Below are 22647 nucleotides of genomic sequence, written 5' to 3' on the forward strand. Positions count from 1 at the left end.
CTACTGAACGATACACTCAAAAGGGGTTAAGATGGTAAATTTTATGTTATGTGTATTTTACCACAATTTTAAACACTAAAATAAGAAAAAAAACGCCATTTAGACTCTAGTTTTTGAAAGCGATGTGCTTTGGAGTTGGACGTAGCAAAATCCTAATGGCTGCATGATCTCGGACACATGATTGAACTTCTCTAAGTCCCAGTCTCTCCTTAATAAAGTGAAGAAAATAATAGCACCTTTCTCATATGGTTCGGGAAAAGATTCAATTATATAAGGCAGGTAAAATTCTTGACACACTGTCCAGTACATAATAAGCACCCAATAAATACTAGATTTAACAGCTATATGTTCGCTTTTCCTTTCTAAAAGCATTATCAAAACTGTGACACGGTTGTTTCACAGAAACCTCCAGTTGCCTTTCTTTTTGCATTCCAGAAATATCAGAAGAGAGAGCTTTGAAAGGTGTACATTTATACATGCATATGCATGTATGGATATTTGTATGTATGCAAGTTTGGATGTATTGTGACTTGCTAATCCATGCACATGGTATAGAATTCCAACAGATTTTATACAGAAGCAATTCTGAAAGTGCAATCCAAGGTTCTTGAGATCCTTTGCATAGGTCTGTGAGATGAAAACTATTTTCATAATGGTACTAAGATATTGTTTCCCTTTCTCACTCTGATTCTCTCTCAAGGGTACAGTGGTGCTCTCCAGAATCTCCATGATATGTAAGATCGCAAACACTGAATACAGCAGCTAATGTAAGAATCCAGCTGTCTCTTAAGCCAGACACTAGAAAGATTTACAGGAAGAAAAAAAAAGCCAATGCCATTCTTCTCACTAAATTCTGTTTTAGAAAATATAGTTATTTTTATTTATTATTTTATTTTATTTATTTATTTATTTATTTTATTTATTATTTATTTTATTTATTATTCAAGGCTCTCTTTTTATTTTTTATTTAACAAGATATTATTTATGTTAACACATCATGGGTTTATTCTTACTTTTAAGTGAATTATTTAAAAAAAATTTTTTTAACATTTATTTTATTTTTGAGACAGAGAGAGACAGAGCATGAACAGGGGAAGAGCAGAGAGAGAGGGAAACACAGAATCTGAAACAGGCTCCAGGCTCTGAGCTGTCAACACAGAGCCCGACGCGGGGCTCGAACTCACGGACCATGAGATCATGACCTGAGCCGAAGTCGGACGCTCAACCAACCAAGCCACCCAGATGCCCCTTAAGTGAATTATTAAATAGATTTTTTTAAGATTTCTGTTTTAACTTCTAGTACAGTAAATATTGATGAACATATTACTCATATAAACAAAAACACTTGGGGAACTTCAATAATTTTTAAGACCAAAAGGGGTCCTGGGGTGCCTGGGTGGCTCAATCAGTTAAGCGTCCAACTCAGGTCATTATCTCATGGTTCATGAATTCGAGCTCCACGTCAGGTTCTGTCTGACAGCTCAGAAACTGGAGACTGCTTTGGATTCTGTGTCTCCCTCTCTCTCTGCCCCTCCTCCACTTTCTCTCTCTCTCTCTCTCTCTCTCTCTCTCTCTCAAAACTAAATAAACGTTTAAAAAAGGTTTAAGTAAATACATAAACATTAAAAAAAATTTAAAAGACCAAAAGGGGTCCTAAGACTAGAAAAGTTTGAGAACTGTGAGAAATAAGTCTCTCTCCCATACCTATCCCCCTAGGTACACAATTCCCCTCACCAGAGGCAGTCTTCGTTACCAGTTTCCTGTGTATTGCATGCATATACGTAAAATAAATATTATGTAAGACATATTATTTTTATTTTTACAAATGGTAGTATGTTATGCACATTGAGAATTTTGAAAGAAGAAAAAGTGATCATTATTTCATCACACTTTCCAACTCTTCCCTCTAGAAGAGCCCTTGGAGCATGCTGTGTTTACTATCCCAGCTGTTACTGAGGCATTCAATGACACCCACTTTTCTTTGGTTGTTCACCTGCCAATGACAGGGTAAGAGAAATTTGTATCTTGTTTATGACCATAAGAAAATTTCCATTTTTAATTTTTTGACATCACCTTCTCTTTAAGCTAATAAGATAGTTGTAAAGACTTCAGAGTGCTAACTCATTTTCTTCTCTTTGCGAGTCCTGTAACAGCTCCTAAGCCAACATAACTATAATTATAATGTAACCCAAAGAGATGTATGAATCTATCCAAAGAAGGAATCCCTCTTTATCTTTGGTGTATTCATGATTATTTCTGTATTTCTTACTGATTCTCACTTAAACTGCTTCTAATCTGCAACTAACCCTTCCACGGAGTTTCTAATGTCGATTGCTATAATTGTTCCAGAAGTTCTATCTGGTTCTTTTTTCTAATACTTACTACAGTAAAACCTTGGTTTGTGAGCATAATTCAGTCCAGAAACATGCTTACAGTCCAAAGCACTTACATACCAAAGCGAATTTCAAGAACCTTTGATTCAGTTGTGATCATGTGACATTCGGCACTGAGTACTACCCTTATTGTAAGACATCACTCGCTCATCTTGCAGAACTCACAGAACAAGTTACTCACAACTCAAGGTTTTACTGTATCTTCTGTTCGTAAGGTTTTGTTTCTCTATTATAATTGTTATTCCCTCATTTGTTTAGTTATTTATTCACTTGAACATACTTAAAGACATGAATAATTCCAAAATCTGAAGACCCTGGGGATTAATCCTGTCGTTTGTTTTGCAAAGGCCTAGACTGAGAGCATGCTCTTCCAGATGTGGCACGTGCTTCTGGCAGGTGTCCAAGGATGCACCATTATGGTAAGTTTTTGATTGAATTTTATTAGAGCATGTGGACAAAATAAATTTGGATGCCTAAACCATGTGAGAATAGTCCGGCAGTTACCATTCATCAGGAAATGCTTTTTTTGGTCAGCGACTAGCCGAAAGTAGTTGTTTTCTAGTCCACCTTGTTCATCATTGTTGCTGCCACTGCAAGTCTCATCAATTTCTTACCCAATGGACCTAAAACCTGTCTTCCGTCCTTGTGACGCCATTAAAATCCAAGTATATTGGTTATTGAGACCTACAAACCCTTCCAATTTTTCATTTGACTCTCAAGTTTTGGCCCTGGAGTTTCCCCTTCTTTCTTATAAATTCAGCTATGCACCGAAAATTGTAATGTGTCTAGCATTTTTAAGTGTTTTGCGTTGGAAGAGGTAACAGATAACTTAGTCTGCCATATCGCTGGAAACAGAAGTCCTCGTTACTCTTTATTGTTCAAGTTTAGGTCACCTAAAGACAAAACCAAATTTATCCTCCAAATTGTTTCTCTTCTCAAACCTAAATCGCTGCATTTCTCCAACTTCATATGAGAGTGGAAAGGCAAAATCCTTTATCAACGCTCTTATTACCAACATAATTTTGACATTCTTCTGTTAAGAGAAACTGTAAATCACAGAACTGGTTGTGTTCTGTTGCTTCGACTGCTAAAGAGTATATAAACACAGCAGACATGTTAAAAATCTACATGTAATATTTCTATTATCAGCCTTCCAGGCAGTTTTGCCATCAGAGGATTCTTGCTCTGGCCCTCCCAATGCAGTATCTGGTCTCATGGGCTCTTTTTTCGCACTCCCTGTTGATGTATCCCCATCCTCAGCTTCAGATTTCCCTCTCTCTCTCTCTCTCCCTCCAGTACACACCAGATTGGCTCTCTCTCTCTCTCTGGTTCCTTTCTCAAATGAACACACATCTCATCAAAATGTTTGACACATCTAAGGCTTTCCCACTAGCATAGTCCATCTTCCTTGGAAAGAAAAGAAAAAAGAAAAAAATGTACTCCTAGATCATCTCAGCCTTATTTACCCAGAACTGATGTTTAAACAAGGGTTTAAACAAACCTCTAAAAAAGAATGGGCATGATTAGCAATTACCATGAAATATTTATAGCAATTAGTGACCTGACACTTAGAGATCTCTAACTCTGGTTTGTAGAGCATGGAGCCTCCAAGCACAAAAATTGAGAGGTTTTGAGTGTCTTTTATTACAAAAATAAAATAAAAGCAGGACTTTACAAGCAAATATTTTACAGAAACCAGACTGTTCAAACATCAGGACCTTGAAATTTCATAACTTTGCCCAAATAAGCCTGCAGCCATTTACCTAAAAAATACCCACCAAATCTTTGGGAAATGTTGGCTACAAACTCTTGAGTTGAATACGAATTCCTAGGGCCTGTAATACCACTCTAAAATAGGCCAGTCTGAGTAAGGGCATATGGGAATCAGGTGATAAACGTAATCCAGTGTCACCTCACAGCAGTCCCCAGGAAGTTCACATATCCTTAACTATTTCGCCCATTTTTAAAAAATTTGTCGAACACATTTATTTTATTTTATTTTTTTATTTCAGCTCCAGCGTGGGGCCTGACACAGGGCTCAATACCATGACCTTGGGATCATGACCTGAAGCGAAATAAGAGTCGGGCGCTCAATGGACTGAACTACCCAGGCACCCCAAGAATTTGCATTTCTGACGAGCATCATGTGATGCTAATGCCACCCGTCCATAAACCACACTTTGAGAACCCACCCTGGATTAAGACAAGGGACAACAAAGTGTTTGTCCTGCATTGTCTGCCCCATTTTTTGTCCTGGAAATGCCATCCCTTATCTAGCAGCCTGACGCTACTGCTCATCAAAGCCCAAAGCTCATGAATCATCTTTATGCTCCAGGATCTTCACATGATATTTAGCAACATAAAAAAGTTTGAAAATGTAAATGTCCGGTATCTCTTCTGGGAGGTCCCTGATTTGTAGGACAATTTATGTCCCCATGCTTTATACAAACGCAGGAAACAAGGGACGGTCGGTCCCACCTTGGCATTATCTGACAGACTTACAGGTAGTGGTTACGATTTGAAATGGTACCCAACAAAATCAAGCACTGACTGTTCTTGCAACGGTTTTGGTTTTTTGTTTGTTTAGTGCCTGATTCTGAAGGGGAAAACAAAAATGAGTAAGACGTGGTCCCTGCGCAAAGACACCTGAAAGTTTACTGGAAGAAATAAGCCGTGTAAAAATAGGTTTATTGCAGGACGAGGAGCACAGAGCAGGAACAGAACACCAGACCTGGAAGCAAAACACCCCATGCCTATCGAAGCTTTGCTGCTGACTAATTGTGTGACGGTAGGGCAAGTCCCTGCGCCTGTGTGTGCCGACAGACTCCGGGATCCGTATCTGATAAATACACAGACCACAGGTATGATACCTCGCGAGCTCATGATTCTCCAGGATGGCTCTGCCCCTGAGAGCTAAGCCCCAGGGATGAAAGCTAATCCTGGGATAGATAAAGCTAAGATATCAAGACCCCTCGTACTTAGGAGAGCCTTTCTCTGCTATAGTGAGCGCCTACCAAGAGGCACTCAGTACATCCGCCCACTGCAGAGAGGAAAGGAGCGTCTACAGCTAGCTCGTTCTAAAAAAGAACCTTTTTTTTTTTTTGAGAATTTACCATTTGCCAGGCACTATTTTTAGTTAAATACATGAACTCAATCTACACAACAACCGTATGAGGAGCTGCTGTTATCCCTTCTGCCTCCAGTGCTTTTCCCCAGACACCCACGTGGCTCGCTTCCTCACCCTTTTCAAGTCTTTGCTCAGGTACCACCTTTTTAACGAGGTCTACCCTGATTGTTGTCTTCCAAAGTGTAACATCCTCCCCCCACCAAAAAAAGAAAATCCTTGTTCCCTTTACCCTCCTCTACATCTTTTCTTCTCATCACATTTATCACATCCTAATAATACTATATATAATGTACTTATGCTTACTGTTTCCTGTCTTCCCGTATTTGAATGTAAGTTTTCTGAGGGCAGGGTGTTGGTTTGCAACTTTGGGAGTTCTCCGGCTGAAATTCAAATCTGGTCCCCCTACACAGAGGGCAAGGAGAGACCAAAGAAAGAAGCAGGCCAGTCCAGATTGGTAGGTCATCATACCTACCTGCCAGAATCTTAAAAGTTTATATAGAGCGCTTAACAGGGTTCAGTCCCATATACAATCCAAATGGTCTCAACAACACATTTCTTTTTTAAGGTTGTGCCCTTGAAACAGCTCTGGTTACAGGAATGATGCTCAGAATGTACATTCCGATGATGGGGGAGGGGGACTAAGAAGCCTCCTGTCACCTGGGTCTAGCTCTCAGATCAGCTGGTAGTCACGCCCTCTTGATGACTTCCCCCAACACAGAGATCTCTGTTTTGTTCACTGATGTGTCTCTAGTACCTCAAACCCAGGAAGGCAAACTTTTGTGTACAGTTTCAGATAGCAGATATTTCTGGCTTTGGTCTCTGTTCCAACAGTCTCTGTTCCAACTGAACTCTGCCCTTCATCATTCAAAAGCAGCCACAAATAATACATAAGCAAATGGATATAGCTGAGTTGAATAAAACTTCACTTATGGACGTCAAAGCTTGAATTTACTGCAATTTTCACATATCACAGAATATTCTTTTTATTTTTTTCAACCACTTAAAAATGTAAAAAAAAAAAAATCTTAGTTTACAGACCATAAAAAAAACAAGGAGAAGGCTGGATGCAACCCCAGGCCACAGTTTGCCAACAGCTGACCTAGAAATAGTAAAGGTTCAAATGGAATATTTTATGCCAAAGTATTTGAGGGTACTTGAAAGTGTTATTTTAAGTATATTGAGCATTCCTTATACAATCATGTCTATGTTATTATTGTGCTTCCCAAGTGCTTTTCGTAGTCAGCACAGAGGAAAATTTAACTTTATCATGTCTCTGAATTACGACTCATTTGAGTTAGTTAGATTGGAAATCAGAAATTTCTCAATAAAGATGGTAGATGGTCAACAGTTCTGGCCCCAAATATCTCATCCATCTCCCATTGTACGTCATCAATAAAACAAGCTCTCAACGTGAGCTTTAGATTTGATTTTATGATTGTTTAAAAAGCAACGGACAGCACTAGAGCTACAGCAGTTATGACAATGTGTATGTTTTTGACAGTGACTCATGCTGAGAAAAGATGAAGTTGGCTCGTGTCAAAGGTATAGAAAAGGCTGCATGAGCGGGGATGTGTAGAACTGGAACTGGAGGATTAGCTCAGCGTGTTTCCGACGTGTGGGGCCCGTGGACGACAGTGCTGTGCCAGAGAGGTTAGTTCAGGACTTTGTTCTTATAGACACAGCCTGCTCTCCTAAGACCAAGCTGGACATTCCACAATCCCATACTGACACACAAAGGAAGCACTTCCTATTGTAGGGAGCCAATAAGTATTTGAATTAATGGATGAATATATAGATAGCTTTGAACTACTGGGGGCAAAGAAAACACTCATTCTAGTAAACAGGCCATCAACAAATATGATGATTTTTTTTTCTAATCTATTCTTTTCTGCCATGGGAAAAACAAGAAACATAAGCCCTGACACTTGGCCACTTATTCATTCATTTATTTCACATTTATCGAGTATATGCTATGTTCCAGAAACTCTACAAGGAACTGGACTTACAAAACTAATCAAGGCCGCAGGACTGCACTGCAGCTTTCAAGGGGAATAGACACTTTCCTTCCTCCATAAAAATTAAACATTTGGGTCATGATGGGCAGTGAGATGGCATCTGCCCGCAGGGTTGTTCAGGCACATACTCCATTAATAAGGTTTCCTGACAGGGGTGCCTGGGTGGCTCATTCAGTTGAGCATCCGACTCTTGATTTTGGCTCAGCTCAAGATCCCAGGGTCATGGGATGGAGCCCTGTGTCTGGCTCCACACTAAGCGTAGTGCCTGCTTGGGGTTCTCCCTCTCTACCCCGTTCCCCTGCTCACACGTGCTCTCCCCCCACCTCTCTCTCTCTCAAAAATAAAATTAAATTAAATAATAAAATTTAATTTAATTTAATTTAATTTAATTATTTAATTTAATTTAAAAAATAAGGTTCCCCGACAGAAGAGACAATACTAAACCAAACATGTCAGAAGTTTTGAGACCAGCAGGACAATAATCTCGCTCTCATTCAATTTCACAGCATCCTGAGGGAAGTAAATCACCAGACTGGCTGATGCACCAGGGTCCACCACCCACTGCAGAAATAATAAAAATGTTACCTCAGAAATCCAGCAAGAAACTTGTGTCTCAAGAAGAAATCAAATTTATACAAACATGGAGGTCCAGAATAAGCACTGTTTGGCATCAGACACACGAATAATAGTCTTTAATATAAAGGACTTCCAAAATGGCACATGAGAAGTTATACATTAAACAACTTGAATAGGTATTTTGTAAAAAAAAAAAAATGAAATATAAAAAATTTAGATGAACACTTATATTGCTTAATGTGTGTATCCCAGTCAGCTTCTCCTAATTAGTCAAGTTTACCTAATTATTCATATACCTATCAAAGTATACATGTTTAAATGTTAGCTTATTTACAATTATCAAGTTTTTTATTTTTTTAATGTTTATTTTTTTAATAATTTTTTTAATGTTTATTTATCTTTAAGAGAAAGAGACACAGAGTGCAAGTGGGGAAGGGGCAGAGAGAGAGAGGGAGACACAGAATCTGAAGCAGGCTCCAGGCTCTGAGCTGTCAGCACAGAGCCCGATGGGGGGCTCAAACCCACAATTCAATGCTTAACTCACTGAGCCACCAGGTGCCCCAGGGGTGGTAAATCGTATTCATTGATTTCATTTACTGTTTTCATTGTCATCATGTGTGCAAATTATGATAACCACTAACTTTTTCAAACTTAATGTCTGAAAACCTCATAAAATCAACCTAAATATTTACCTTATTAGCGCAATTTACAAAACTTTAATAAGGTCTTACAGTGCCAAGGGTATGTATTATTGTGAAAGTAAAGTTTCACAAAGCTAAATAAATTGCCTTCCATACCTTAAAAAAAGTAAACATTTTATTTTGTCTTGATATAAAAATAAATATAATTCAGGCCAGATTCATTATTATGTTGATTGTTTTTTTCTGAATTTAAAATAAATTAAAATTACAACATTGTTGTGGGCCCCTACAAGTGTCATAGGCCTTGGGCACTGTGTCTATGTGCCTAATGGAGATGTTGGCCCTGTGACAGTCTCTGCCCTCCTGCCTTTCATCCTCCATAATTCAATAACGTGTTTTTTTCATGTTTATTTATTTTGAAAGAGAGAGAGAGAGAGTGTGTGTGTGTGTGTACTCATGCATGATCAGGGGAGGGATAGAGAGAGAAGGAGACAGAGAATTCCAAGGATGCTGCATGCTGTCAGTGCAGAACCAGACGTGGGGCTCAATCTCACAAACCGTGAGATCATGACCTGAGCCGAAATCAAAAGTCAGAGGCTTAACTGACTGAGTCACCCAGGCGCCCCAATCCTGCATAATTCAAAAGTTACTCAAAGGGGCTAAGCATGATAGGTGGGGATGACAGGTAGAATTCCAGGGTGTGGGAGTCTTGAAGGGTAATTATGAAGAGTTTCCAAATTGGGGAAGAGAGGGCTGTGGCAATGGGGTAAAGAGGATGACTGTGTGGAGAGACAGTGACAGCAGCTGAGGGATGTTAGGTTCTGAGCAGGGCGAAGAGAGGATCTAGCTGTGGGTTGGGCACATGGTAAGGGTGGTAAGGTGAGATCATAGAGCAAGAGATGAGGAGAGTGACCTCACAGCTTAGTGCAGGCTGTCAGAAGCCTGAGTGGAATGTGTGTGTGTGTGTGTGTGTGTGTGCCTTAGCGCTAGTCATTGAGAAAAGCTGGGAGCAGTGACGTTCCAGTAACAATAAACATACCTAGCTCCACATTTTGATTTCTAAACATCATTCTCCTTTAAAAGGAAGTAGGACTGGGGCACCTGAGTGTCTCAGTCAGTTGGGCGTCTGGTTCTTGGTTTTGGCTCAGGTCATGTTCTCACAGTTTGTGGGTTCAAGCCCCACATCAGGCTCCATGCTGACAGTGCAGAGCCTGCTTGGAATTCTCTCTCTCTCCCTCTCTCTGCCCCTCCCCCTGCAAAATAAATAAATAAACTTTTTTTTTAAGTAAAAATAAAAGGAAGTAGTACTCTCAGAAGAAATGGCAGGAAAATTACAAATGAGCATAGAATATCTTATTCCAGAAAGTAAGGAAGTACTAAAAAAATGATAGGGACACTGTCAAATTGGGGACAATTTGATAATAGATTTGATAAATAATGATAACAAGAGATTAGAATCCAGCAAATAAAATAAGTATCCATGAGTCCATACCAATATGAATGAGTTAATTAACTAATTGATAAGGAGAAGGGAAATTTTTTTTCCTTACAGCAGAATGCCAACTAATAAATATAGAATGAATGATTAGATTAAAAATCACTGTCTGGCAACCATCATAATAATATTGATTCAGATAAAAATAATCACTGGATTGCACAAAGGGCAAAAGAATAGATATTTTTTTTAAAGAAGACATCCAGATGGCCACCAGACACATGAAAAGATGCTCAACATCACTCATCATCAGGGAATGCAAATCAAAACTATAATGAGATATCACCTCACACCCGTCAGAATGGCTAAATCAAAAACACAAGAAATAACGAACGTTGACGAGAATGTGGAGGAAAAGGAACCCTCACGCACTGTTGGTGGGAATGCAAGTTGGTGCAGCCACTGTGGAAAAGAGTATGAAGGTTCCTCAAAAAATTAAAAATAGAATTACCATATGATCCAGTATTTCCACTAGTGGGTATTCACCCAAAATAAATGAAAACATTCAATTGAAAAGATATATGCACCCCTATGTTTATTGCAGCATTATTTACAATAGCCAAGATATGGAAGCAGCCCAAATGCCCATCCATAGATGAATGGATAAAGAAGATGTGGCATATATACAATGGAATATGACTCAGCCATAAAAAAAAGAATGAAAGATTGCCATTTGCCACAACATGGGTGAATCTAGAGTGTGTAACACTAACTGAAGTAAGTCAGAGAAAGACAAATACCATGTGATTTCACTCATATGTGGAGTTTAAGAAACAAAACAAAGATAAAAAGACACACACACACATGCAACCCACCAGACTCTTAACTATAGAGAACAAATTGGTGGTTGCTAGAGGGGAGGTCGATGGGGGATGGGTGAAGCAGATGAAGGGGAGTAAGAGTATGCTTATCATGATGGGCACTGACTAATGTATAGAATTGTTGAATCACTAAATTGTACACCTGAAACTAATATAACACTGTATGTTCATTATACTTGAATAAAAAAAGAATAATCAATGGATGCTAAAACTCATGAGTGAACATTTGATATAGAATTGGATAAATAGTCTCAAAACACCTCCCACAAAATACTAATTAAAAGGGGAGAGAGAATACTTTTACAGTAAAGGAGACTGGCAGGTACTCTTAATCAAGTGGTCAAAGTGAATGTTACCATTAATAAGACAAATTAAAATTGTGCACCACCTATTGGAGGCAATGAGAAGACCAACCCTTCTGTGATATTCCTGCCAAAAGTAAAAAATAAAAAAGCGTTCTCTAAATATAATTATGAAGAAATATCAGATAAACTCAAATTGAGGTACCTTTCACAAAATAACTGCGTAATTTTATAAAGTGTGAAGTTTCTAGAAGAAGTCCAGGGAAGAGTGAAGAACTCTCCTGTTTTGAAGAAGACTAGTAAACGTGGTACATGATTCTGGACTGGCTGACAAAACTTGAACGCTGTCTTCAGACTAGATGGTAATGATGTATCCATATTATTTTGCTGATTTTGATGGTTGTATTTTCATTATGTAGGACATCCTTTGTGAGAGAACCACACACTAAGACGTTTGGTGGGGGGCGGGGGGCAGTGGTGACAAGGCATCGATGCCAGCAAATTGCCCTCAGATGTTTCAAGAGAAAAATTATTACACTATTCTTGCAAGTTCTAAGTTTGAAATCATTTCAATAGAAGAAGATAAAATTAAATTGAAAATCTTCCAACTTTTACAGGACTTTTAGCCAAGGACTACAGAATTTGTTACTGAAGTGTTGTGTGTTCCCTGAAGAACATGTGCTTTCAAAGATTTATAATATTTTTTAAATGAAGTGGGTTTTTTTTGTTTTTTGGTTTTTTTGCTGACCTAAAAGTATGGCTCCCACATGCAAAACGAATCTGCGGTTCGAGAAGCGAGGACTTTGGTTCCCGCCGGTGGGAGGAGAAAGAGGAAGTAGTGACTGTAAGAGAGCCAGGAGGAACTTCTGCTGTTTTAGCATTCTGTTTCCTGACCTAGGTGCTGGGTGCATCCTTATGTATTCCCTCGAGCTTCATGCTTAAGCTTTGTGCTCTTTCCTGTCTGTATGTTGTATCAATAAAATTTCAATTTAAGTGAAAAAAAAAGAGACATAGTCCCTCATCTTAAAAAAATCCACAAACCACCAGAAACACCAGATGACAACAATTTTGTTAGAGTTACATCTGTCACACTCACAAATCAACAGTGAAGCACAAAAAAAGTAACCTACAATGAAGCTCTCAGTTTGTGGTTCAACAGAAATTCAAGGGACGGTCACTGCAGACGGCCACGGTCAAAAAACCACACTCACTCATCAGCTCTCCATGTCATCTTCTCTTGCAGGTATGCTAGATAGCTGTCAGAATCCGATTTTACTACCACCGTGTTCCTGCCTTCCTCTAATAACGTGAGGAGAGATTCTAACATTCAAAGACATTCAGAGATGTTTCCTGTACAGGGACTTGGTCAATCTGAAGACTCCAAGGATGTTTGCACAGTTAGGAGTGTGTCTAAGCGAGGCCCCATGGTACTGCTGTCTAAATCATACATGTGGCAGGATTCCCAAGGATGTGAGTAAAAATAAGAAGGAATGTGTCTACTGGGAATGCATCTACTGTGTGATGTGTTGCATGTGCAAAGTGTCCTCCTAACCAAGGGTGTCGTTTTCCCTTAGAAATCCCAACTCCCTGAACCGGGAAAGTACTGCCCTATACAGGCACTTGGACCCCTTTCCTCCAGACAGTGGTCCTGCCTCCTCTTACTGCTTCTCAGACTTCAACCTGGTGACCTTGTTAAAATGTGGGTTCAAATGTGGGGCGGCGACTCTGCGTTTCTAATGTGCTTACGCTGGTGCTGGTGCTGCTGTTCGGTGGCCTCTCCTGGTCAGCCAGGTGTTAAAGACCAGCCCTCATGTTCGCTTCCCCTTTGTGAGAAAGAGTTAATCTGTTAAAACCAAATGGACGATGAATTCATTGAGTTTCTTTACAATGTCGCAAACACTCAAAACATAGAACATGAAGCCTGAGAGAAGGGTGTGAATAGATAGTGTCCCCTCTTGCTGCTGTGCTGTGTTTCTGTCAAGGTCACCCTTCTTGGCTATAGAACCCACAGTCCTGTGTTTACGCCTCAGCCCTGGTACTTACAAGTTATGTGATTTGGGGAAGATCATGTAACTTCTCTGTCCTCTTTTCTCACCTATAAAATCAAAATGCTAATACGTTCTTTGTTCTGTTTGTGTTAAGTAAAATTTAGTGTGGGTGGTTTCATATAACTAAGCAACGTTAGTATGTCATTTGGGCATAAAAATAAACCATGACAGTGGAGAAAGGAGGTGAAAGAGATGAATCTGGACTAATAATAAATAATAACGATAGTAGCACATAGTATTATGACTCACTGAGCGGCAAGCCTTACATGCTTCAGCTTTACATGCTTCACATTAACTTAGTCTGCATGACAACATCATGAGGTGCATAGTATAGTTAGCCCCCATTTTGCAGACAAGAACCCTGAGGGTTCACGAGGCTATTTGTGTGCAAGAAAATGCAATTGCTAAGGCGTACAGCAGAGGCAGAATTGAAAGCTCCATCTGTCAGAGTCCAAGCTCTAAGTAGCAAAATGATTTTCAGAATCATCGGTTGATCATAATCACCTGGACAGCCTTAAAAACAATCCCAGGTTTCAGGCCCAAGCCATGACCCACAAGGGTAATTCTTACACAGCCTGGCACCAGTCCACTCATCTGATTTTAGGAGCCACTTGGAAAGGTGCTGCTTTTCTCTAATTGTGGGAGGAGACATTCAAAATATGTCTGTTGTCGGAAGAGACCCCAGTGACACTTCGACAGTCATGAGCATGTCTAAGTGAGCTCTTGTGGTGCCGGTTGTTACAGTCATGGGCTGAAAGTCAGGAGCTGGGGAGAGGAGGCCAGAAAGGCCTCATGTCCTATCTCACCATGACACTGATCTCCAGTTTATCATTGAATACCAAGGCATCCAAATGTCCATCACTTCCCTCTTGCTGCCAATAAGAAGACCCTGTTGCTCCTTGGAGCTGAGTCTCGGATGAGCACTTGCTTGAAGCATCCATATTTCAATCCCAGATGCTCAAATTGACCACAGTGGTATGGATCCCAGTGTCCTGGGATAAAACCCAAGGAGTAGCAGTCTCATTAGGGAGCCACTTACCCAGTCTGGAATAGTCCTCGAGGTGTTTTTCTCTTCACAAAGATCTCTAACGCTTCTTTCTTTGACAGGAAGGACCTGGGGGAAGTCCCTCTAATTTCTGCCTGTTGACACTGATCTACTTTGGCCCTCTGACTTGTGTGGGCTTCCTGAAGTCTCTGCCACTGCAGACTAGAGGGGATCTCACTTCCTATTTGCCCAGGGTCAAAGGAAGAGAGGAAAACCTCCACCTACCTTGGTCTACCATCTACCTTGATGTCCCTGAAACAAAAGGGACATCATTCACCACCATCCCTCATACCTTTCTTTGACAGACTAGTCGGGAGTGGGGGAGGGGAGTTCAATCCAGGAGACTTGGGTTTTAGCTGTGGTTCTGGTTTACCAGTGGCTCTGCTCCAGCTATGATGACAAGAAAATTATTTACCACATTCTAACCTTCTTTTCCAAATCTGGAATATAAGAAAGTGTTTTCAAATAATTTCTGAAATCCTGTAGTTCATAAATTCCATGAGAGCGTCAGGATGCAGAATAAGCACTCGGTAAATACTTTATGAAGGACTAGATGAATCTTCACAGAGATCTGGTGCCCTCTTGGACTGCCTTGTGATTTCAGCCAAAGCCATAGTGGACAGCTCCTAGGAGGCTCAGACTGGCCATGTTCTGACAAGGCCTCCCCTTTAAACCCCCCAAGACCACCTGCAAGTCTTGGTGCTTTTTGCCCCCATTTCTAACTCAGCCTCACCTTCTCACAACTTCAAATTCAACACAAAGGAGCCATTTACCTACCTCTATCTCCCTCAAAGTTGCTAACTAGTTCATGATCTCAGAGTGAGCAAAGATTTCTTAAACAGAGCAAGTTAAAAAGCAGTAACCATAGAAAATACTAATACATTGAACTTATGCCCCTAAAAAAGACATCATTAAGGGACTAAGCGTGCAAATCATGGAGTAGGTGAACATGTTTGCAATTTATGTTATCAAGCAAATATCTGTATCTGGATTCAGAAAACACATGTATCGAGAATACATAAAGAATTGCTGCAAGTCAAGAAAAAAGAAAAAAGATGAACAATCCAGTGTTCTTCAGAAGTGGGCAAAAGCTTGGACAGCCATTTGACAAAACAGGATATCCAAATGGCCAATATGCATATGAAAGTCTTCAGCACCATTAGTCATCGTGGAAGTACAAATTAAAACTACAGTGCGATACTGCGATCCCCAGTCAAAACAGCCACAATTTAGAAGTCCAACAATAAGGATAGGCAAACATGAAGAGCAACGAACTGTAGGTCCCATATATTGCTGGCAAATGTGTAAAGTGGTACAATCATTTGGGAAACTATTTGGTAATACCTTATGTATCTTTTTCTGTGATCTAGAAACTCCACTCTTGATATATACCCGAAGAAATGAGTGCTTGTATCTGCCAAGATACATACAATAAAGTACATAGCAACATTATTTAATAGCCCCAAACCAGAAACAGCCCAAACGTCCATCAATGGTAAAATGGATAAATTGTGGTAAAATCCATATAATGCGATACCATATAGGTGTGAAAATGAATAAACCAACACTATATAAAACAACTTGGGATGAATCTCACAGACATAATGTTGAGCAAAAAAGCCATACACCAAAGATTATGTATACCATATGATTCCATTTAAATGGAATCCAAAAAAAGGTAAGATTTCTATCAATGGTAACAAAAGTCAGAATAGGGATTATCTTTGGATGGAGTATTGACAGAGTAACTGAAAGGGAGCCTTCTGAGCTGCTGGAGATGTCCTATAGCTCCATCTTGGTGGTTATTCCACAAGTGTAGAAATACATAAAATTCATTGAGAGCTGTATAAAATTTGTGCACTTTATAACATGCGAGTTATAGTGCAATTTTTAAAAGTGCCCGGCTGTCTTAGGTCATATGTCCATCCTTGGATAGATCACTGTGGCTAATGATTGGCTTGGACCTGGATCGTGGGTCTAGATCCTTCCTAGAGCTGGTGATGGAGCCCACCCAGACCATAAATGGACAGAGGAGGGGGCCCCCAAAAGGGAATAAGGAAGTGTTTCTGGAAGAATAGGACACAGACATCCTAGGAGACACAGACAACTAATTTCTAACAGTCAAGAAGGAGGTGGCCCTCACCAGGAGCAAGTGGATCAGGAGCCCAGTCCTCAGGAAGACAGAGAGGGTACAGAGAGACACAGAAAAATCCAGCTTCTGGCTTTCCAGTTTCTGGTTCTTGGTCCTATGAGTGAAGCTACACTCCCTATTTGGGGCTCTGTAAGATTCCCTATCTGTGAGGAAACTTCTCATTCTTGTTGGCCATCCAGCATCTTGAACCTCCTTTTATTGTTTGGGAAAGCTCTCCCACCTTGCGAATCTCAATGAGAGGCAGACCCACCTCCCACTATCCATGGTGAAAATGCCAAATAATCACTTTTCCAAACTTCCTTGCAGCTAGAATGTAGCAGATGGTAATGTAGTTTCTGCCAAGAAGATAGCACTGCTCCTGAACTACAGGGACCACAGGAACATTCACTCTGCAAGATGGTCCACCAGTGCTGGCGCAGTCCAGTGCTGGAGACATCAGAGCAGCAGCAGCAGCAGGCGCCCAGTAGTGTGGCTTAATGGTCCTCACTCATCCTTCTACATGCTGTGCCTAATGAGGCCCCACACCTGGGACTCCAGTCTTCCTGACTAGATTCAGTATCCCTTTTAATAGTTCCTTTTCAGCCTAAGTCAACCAGACTTAGTTTATGCTACTTGAAACCAGGAACCCTAACTGATAACAGCACACTTCCAGAAAATTCCCCGTTTGGTTTATACTAGTTTGTGAAAGTTCTGTTACTTCCAACATGGAGAGACAAAGCCTGAATGCAAAGAAGTGATTCTGCTGTATGAATATCCCATGCCATCATTTGGTCACAAGAAAGATGTTTGGTGGCAAACAGGCCACAAATCACACAACGGGAAGACAAGGGACTGAGTGAGCTAAAATGTGTGGATTGCTGTAAGGTCCTCAACTTGTGTTACATTAGTTCTCGAAATGAACCCATGAGATGAGCCTGCATTAGTCTGCTTGGGCTGCCATAACAAAATGCCACACACTGGGTGGCTTAAACAAGAGACATTTATTTTCTCACAGTTCTAGAGGCAAGAGGGCCAAGATGAAGGTGCTGTAAACTTCAAGTTTCTGGTGAGCCTCTCTTCCTGGCTTCTAGCCAGCCCCTTCCCACTGTGTCCTCATGGCCTTTCCTCTGTGGTCTCTCTTCCTCTTCTTGGAAGCACACCAATCTTCTCAGATTACGGCTCTACCCTTATGACCTCATTCAACCTTACTTACCTAATCTTTAGAGGCCCTATCTCCAAATAGAATCATGTTGGGAATTAGAGTTTCCATACATGAATTTCAGGGGACACAAGTCAGTTGATAACAGATATGGTCCCAATATTGAAGAAGAGAAACATGAGTTAAAACCTCGGTTAAAACCTTGTTAAAACAAGGTTAAAACCTTGGCCAAGGTTAAAATAAAATCTTTGTGCTTGCCCGTCTCGATTGAAGCAGAAAGTATGAAATCCTAGAAATGAAAGCTTGCAAAGCCCTAGAAGAAAGTATGTGGATGTAGTAAGATATTTAAAAAAAAAAAAATGGGAGGAAGCCAGTGTGAATGTCTAAAGGTCAGCCCCGCAGCCAGTGTCTGGAATAGCCCAGATACACCCACTGGTGACCCACTGAGCTCCATCTGTGTCCATGGCCAGCACATGCTTCCTGACTCTCATCATTCTGGGTCCTATATCTGGGTCCTGACTCTTGCGCTGCTTCAGGAGTACTGACAATAACTCCCTCCTGAAACAAACTTCAGTCAAGCTCTGAACCCTCTTCTCCATCAGACCTCCCCTGGCTGGCTGAGCCCAGTTTTAGCAAAGAATCCTAAACCAGTCAGTATTGATCAAGCTTAACTTGATAGTCAATCTCCTCTTCCTTCGCCCTTGATAATCAAGTTCCTCTTAGTAATTTTCTACCCATTCCCCAACCCTGCTCATTGGTTACAAATCTCCCCATTGTATAAAAGTGGAGTTCAATAATCTTGAATGAAGTCTTCCTCGCCATTTTTTACAACTGTCAGAACTATTTTTCTTTGACAGTTGATTAAGGACAAGACCCATGTCTCATATTTCCCTGCACATATCTCCACAACACTTAGCATGTGGCTCCACTGGTACTTTGTCAAAAGGTGAGTGAGTGGCTGGGCAGGTGAATGGCAGCAAAGAAACCCATGGATTGGCTACTGAGAAAAGCCCAAGAAACAGCTTGATGCCCGTGAAGAGTGGCAGGTGGGATCAACCCTGGAACAGAAAGCTGGAGAGGGCAAAGGGAAGAAAATGGAGGGAACCCAGCACACATGTCACAGTCAATTAGAACCACTTTGGGCCACTGCAGGAGAAAAGGGCCCCGACCTCAATGGGCCCCAAGGCCAAGGGGCAGTGTTTGGCAGAGGGACAAATACCGGATAACTGCTCTGACCCTGGCTTCGCTCCTTTTAGTTGTAGGACGTTGAACCCCTCCGATCCTCTGTCTCTCTGTGTGTGAAATGAGATCAACAGCCCCTTCACATGTGCGAGGAAAGAACTATGTGGATTTTTTTTTTCCTTTTCAGTAGTGTTTGATATCTATCAAAAAGAATGCAAATACTTTTTCCAGGTAGAGTTAAGGAGCTGGGGCTGAGGGCCTGGTTGTGTTTCCTTGTCTGTTTTACTTCTAGTGTGCTTTAAGTGCACCCTGAAATGCGGGACTGCTAAAATTTCAAAAGAAAAGTAACAGCTGCAGAAGACGGATGCACAGGAGGAAGGAATGTCATGATTTGGCCGCCAGGTGCACCCGCCTAGAACAGTCTGATGGGGCAGGACGGGATCCCAGGAGCAGGTAGGGAACTAACCAGGCTGAAAGACTGGCCCGTTGGGGGTTGGTGAGCTGCCCAGAGCAATGGCCAGGGAGCTGCAGCTGAGTCCCTCATCTTCTAGGTTGGTCCTTATCTCCAAAGGCCTCCCATCACTGGAATGTGGTAGATGGTGATGGGGTGGCTGCGTATTCTCTGGGAGGACATAGGCCTGGCAGTCTGTCGGGTGGTAGCAGTAGGACCATGGGAGGTCTGACCAGTTAGTAACAGAGGCCTGGCCTACAGCTGGAGCTCCAGACACAGTCAGTGCTGCAGAGGAGGGTTCTGGGGCTGACCTGATAGGAGGCAGTGCTTCAGAGCAAGGCCCGGCCCCAGCAGTAGACAACTGAGCCACTGTTCATGGAACAAAGGCAAGCATTGCAGGGAGAAGGGGGAGAGAATCAGAGGGTAAAAGGAAGGAAGGGGACCTGAGGGACCAAAGAGGTGGGGGCAGCGTGCAGAGCCCTGCATCCCCAGGGCCAGGGGTTCTCTGGGCTCAAGAACCATCATCCCAGCCAAAACACAGCTTCATTTCATCAAGGTTATTACAAGTGTTATTTTTAAAACACGTACATTCCTCGTGGAAGGGAAGTACCATCAGCATTGATTTTCTGAAACGTGTTTTAATCATCACAGCACTGAGGCTGTGTTATTATCTCTATTCTACAGGAAGCGCAAGGCCTCTCCCTGGGGCATCATTTCCCAACTTGTTATCCATGGCATCGTAATAATAATGCTAAGAGATGAGGGTCTATGCAATTAAAAAACACTTCTGTGGCCAAATATGCTTGAGAAATAACGCAGGGCAGGATCACGTTCACGAGCGTAGACTTAGAAGTCACGCAGACCTGGGTTTGAGACCAGGCTCTGCCAACTATCAGCCACGTGGTTTGACCAAGCAATGGCCTTCATTGGCTCATCTGTGAAATGGGAATAATGAAACAGCTGCTTCGGAAGGTTGTGAGAATTAATGTTACGAAGTCATAAAGCTCTTGGCACAGAAAGTCCTCAATAAAAGCTCTTACTGGCATTGCAGCAGGCTAAATATGAACATCTTAAACCAGGTCTTCCAATGCTTTTTAGGGAGAGATTCATTTCACATAGAAAAACACCATGATAAACTGTTCGGAGACTAGGCAGAGATGAGACTCCGAAGCTATAGGACAGTGAGAGTCAAGACCCAAATCTGGAAAATCAGGTTGAAAAACCGGAGTCCCATAGTGGGTGGGTACCCAGTAAGTGGCTGATTTCTCATTCAGGCTGGCTGTCGTCACAGAGAGAGGCTGTGGCCACAGGGACAAGGAAGGCCTCCCCTAGAGTCTTCACCTCTCTCTTTTGGGCACTACTCCACACCCTTACACATGCACACGTATGCACACTTTTTTTTTTTTTTTAGAAAGACAAAGGGGCAAAGAGAGAGGGAGAGAAGGAGAATTTCGATCAGGCTCCACACTGTCAGCACAGACCCCAACGCAGGGCTCAAACTCATGAACCATGAGATCCTGACCTGAGCCGAAATCAAGAGTCAGACGCTTACCCAACTGAGCCACCAGGTGACTCCCCCACCCCCCCCAACACACACACACAACTTCTCAGGAAGACAGCCAGTGTCAACTGAGTAGAAATCCTACTAATCAAGTTTTATTTCTTCTTCATTCCCTAAACTTTCTAAAGGAACATATTTCTACAGAGTTTAAAGTATTTTCAAGGGGATGTATTACCTTTGTAACTAGATTTTCTTATTCTTAAGAAAAAGGACTTTAAAAATTTTTTTGAAGACTCAGCCCTTTCATTACAAGTCCCAGGAAGCTTTCCCTGGCCACCCCTAAGTTAGGTGCTCCTCTCGGGAGCTCCCAGAATGCCCCCTTTTTACCCATGTTACAGATTGAGATTGTCAGAGCGTTTGTATCTCTTGCCTTAGCCAAGCACCAAGCTCCAGATGCACAGGGGCCCTGAAGTCTCACGCAGGTATTCCCAGCACCTTAACACTTGGCAGACAGGCAGTATCTTGCCACCAGTGGATCTGTGACTGAAATACACATCTCCCCAGAAGAAGAGCCAGCTGGGGTCCGAAATGCTACCCTCCTTCCCTGCAGGACAAGCGCTCAGACAGTGCACCTTCCAAGGCCCAGAGCGGCGTTCTCATTACATCCCGGAAATCCCCTGGTCGGGGGGCTTTTGGGGTGACATCCAGTATGTAAATACGCAGGGTCGGGTCCTGGCAAGCAGTGCCCTATGTGAAAGTTCCACCAGCAGTGGAAGGTGCTTTCATTAGTCATTTCAACGGCACACAGCTGTAAGGAATCTGGCAGAGTTTGATTTGGCTGGGGGGGGGGAGTACATTTTCCACTCGTGGGCGTCTTGAAAACTTTCACACTAAAAAAAAAAAAAAAAAGTCAAAAAAGGGTCATAGTCCAAAACGGAAAGCCAGAAAAAGACGGCAGAGATGCTAGGGCAGTAAATATAATGGAGAGAGCCCTAGACTTGAAGTCTCACTCTGGTCCTGCCACTTATAGCTGTGTGATGGCGTTGGGCATGTCAGCCCCTGCTCTTGGGGACCCTCCCCCTGCAAATAGAGACATAATGCCTCCCTGGGAGGCAGGAAAGACTCACTGAGCCAGTGGGTGTGAACACAGGGCCGGACTGCCAGGCAGGATTCAAAAGTTAGGCATTATTTGGAGGAACAGGCAGAAGACAGACGGTTCATAGAAAAGAAAGAAGGGTGAAGCCTGGAGAAGAGGCACTGATCCAAGCAGCCCCATGCTTCTCTGCAGTGCTTGCAAAAGACCCACCAGGGAGAGGAAGAGAGGCCAAAAAGAAACAACTCTTCTTGCCATGGTTGGGTCAGGGTCAGTAGACCAGGACTAGACTCTGCTCCTGTCCCAGCTATAATGGACTTGAGAATTTTTTCAGACTTCTTTTTGAATGGATTTACTATGAATCCTGCTTTACCCTGGGCTCATGCCTCCTCTGATTTTGACCTTGGTTTGTTCAAGAGTGAGATGAGAAGACAGAATCCAAATCTAATTCAGTTTGCCTGTTCTTTGGCAGAATCACCGTGCTTCCTTTCCCACTGGGTTTTTTTCCTTACAATACATTTATGCATTTGAAACATGTTTATTGAATGAACTGCACACAATGGGATGCAAGTGAAGCCCATGATTGTTTCTTTTTTCTTTGTCCCTTAGATGCCACCATCTGGATTTGCACTTTCCCTGCCCTTCGGATGAAAGCTGAGCAACACCA

The 22647-nt window shown here is 41.8% G+C and overlaps 1 protein-coding gene, 1 long non-coding RNA gene and 2 pseudogenes across 2 annotated transcripts in view; 2 read left to right on the forward strand and 2 right to left on the reverse strand.

The window, feature by feature from the left end:
* The window catches only part of TNFSF4 (TNF superfamily member 4), a 188279-nt gene that overhangs the window by 136063 nt on the left and 29569 nt on the right, over nucleotides 1-22647 (reverse strand). The window lies entirely within an intron of this gene.
* LOC125155246 (60S ribosomal protein L7a-like) overlaps nucleotides 1-22647 on the reverse strand; it is a 91842-nt pseudogene that overhangs the window by 39604 nt on the left and 29591 nt on the right.
* LOC125155255 (uncharacterized) lies at nucleotides 623-13067 on the forward strand. The gene is made up of 6 exons (XR_007148102.1): nucleotides 623-767; nucleotides 1911-2007; nucleotides 2741-2812; nucleotides 4406-5254; nucleotides 7022-7170; nucleotides 12614-13067. It is a non-coding gene; the product is annotated as an uncharacterized LOC125155255 (long non-coding RNA).
* On the forward strand, nucleotides 7614-8357 carry LOC125155254 (alpha-ketoglutarate dehydrogenase component 4-like; annotated as a pseudogene).

This window comes from Prionailurus viverrinus, chromosome F1 (assembly GCF_022837055.1).
Source record: "Prionailurus viverrinus isolate Anna chromosome F1, UM_Priviv_1.0, whole genome shotgun sequence".
Lineage (NCBI taxonomy): Eukaryota > Metazoa > Chordata > Mammalia > Carnivora > Felidae > Prionailurus > Prionailurus viverrinus.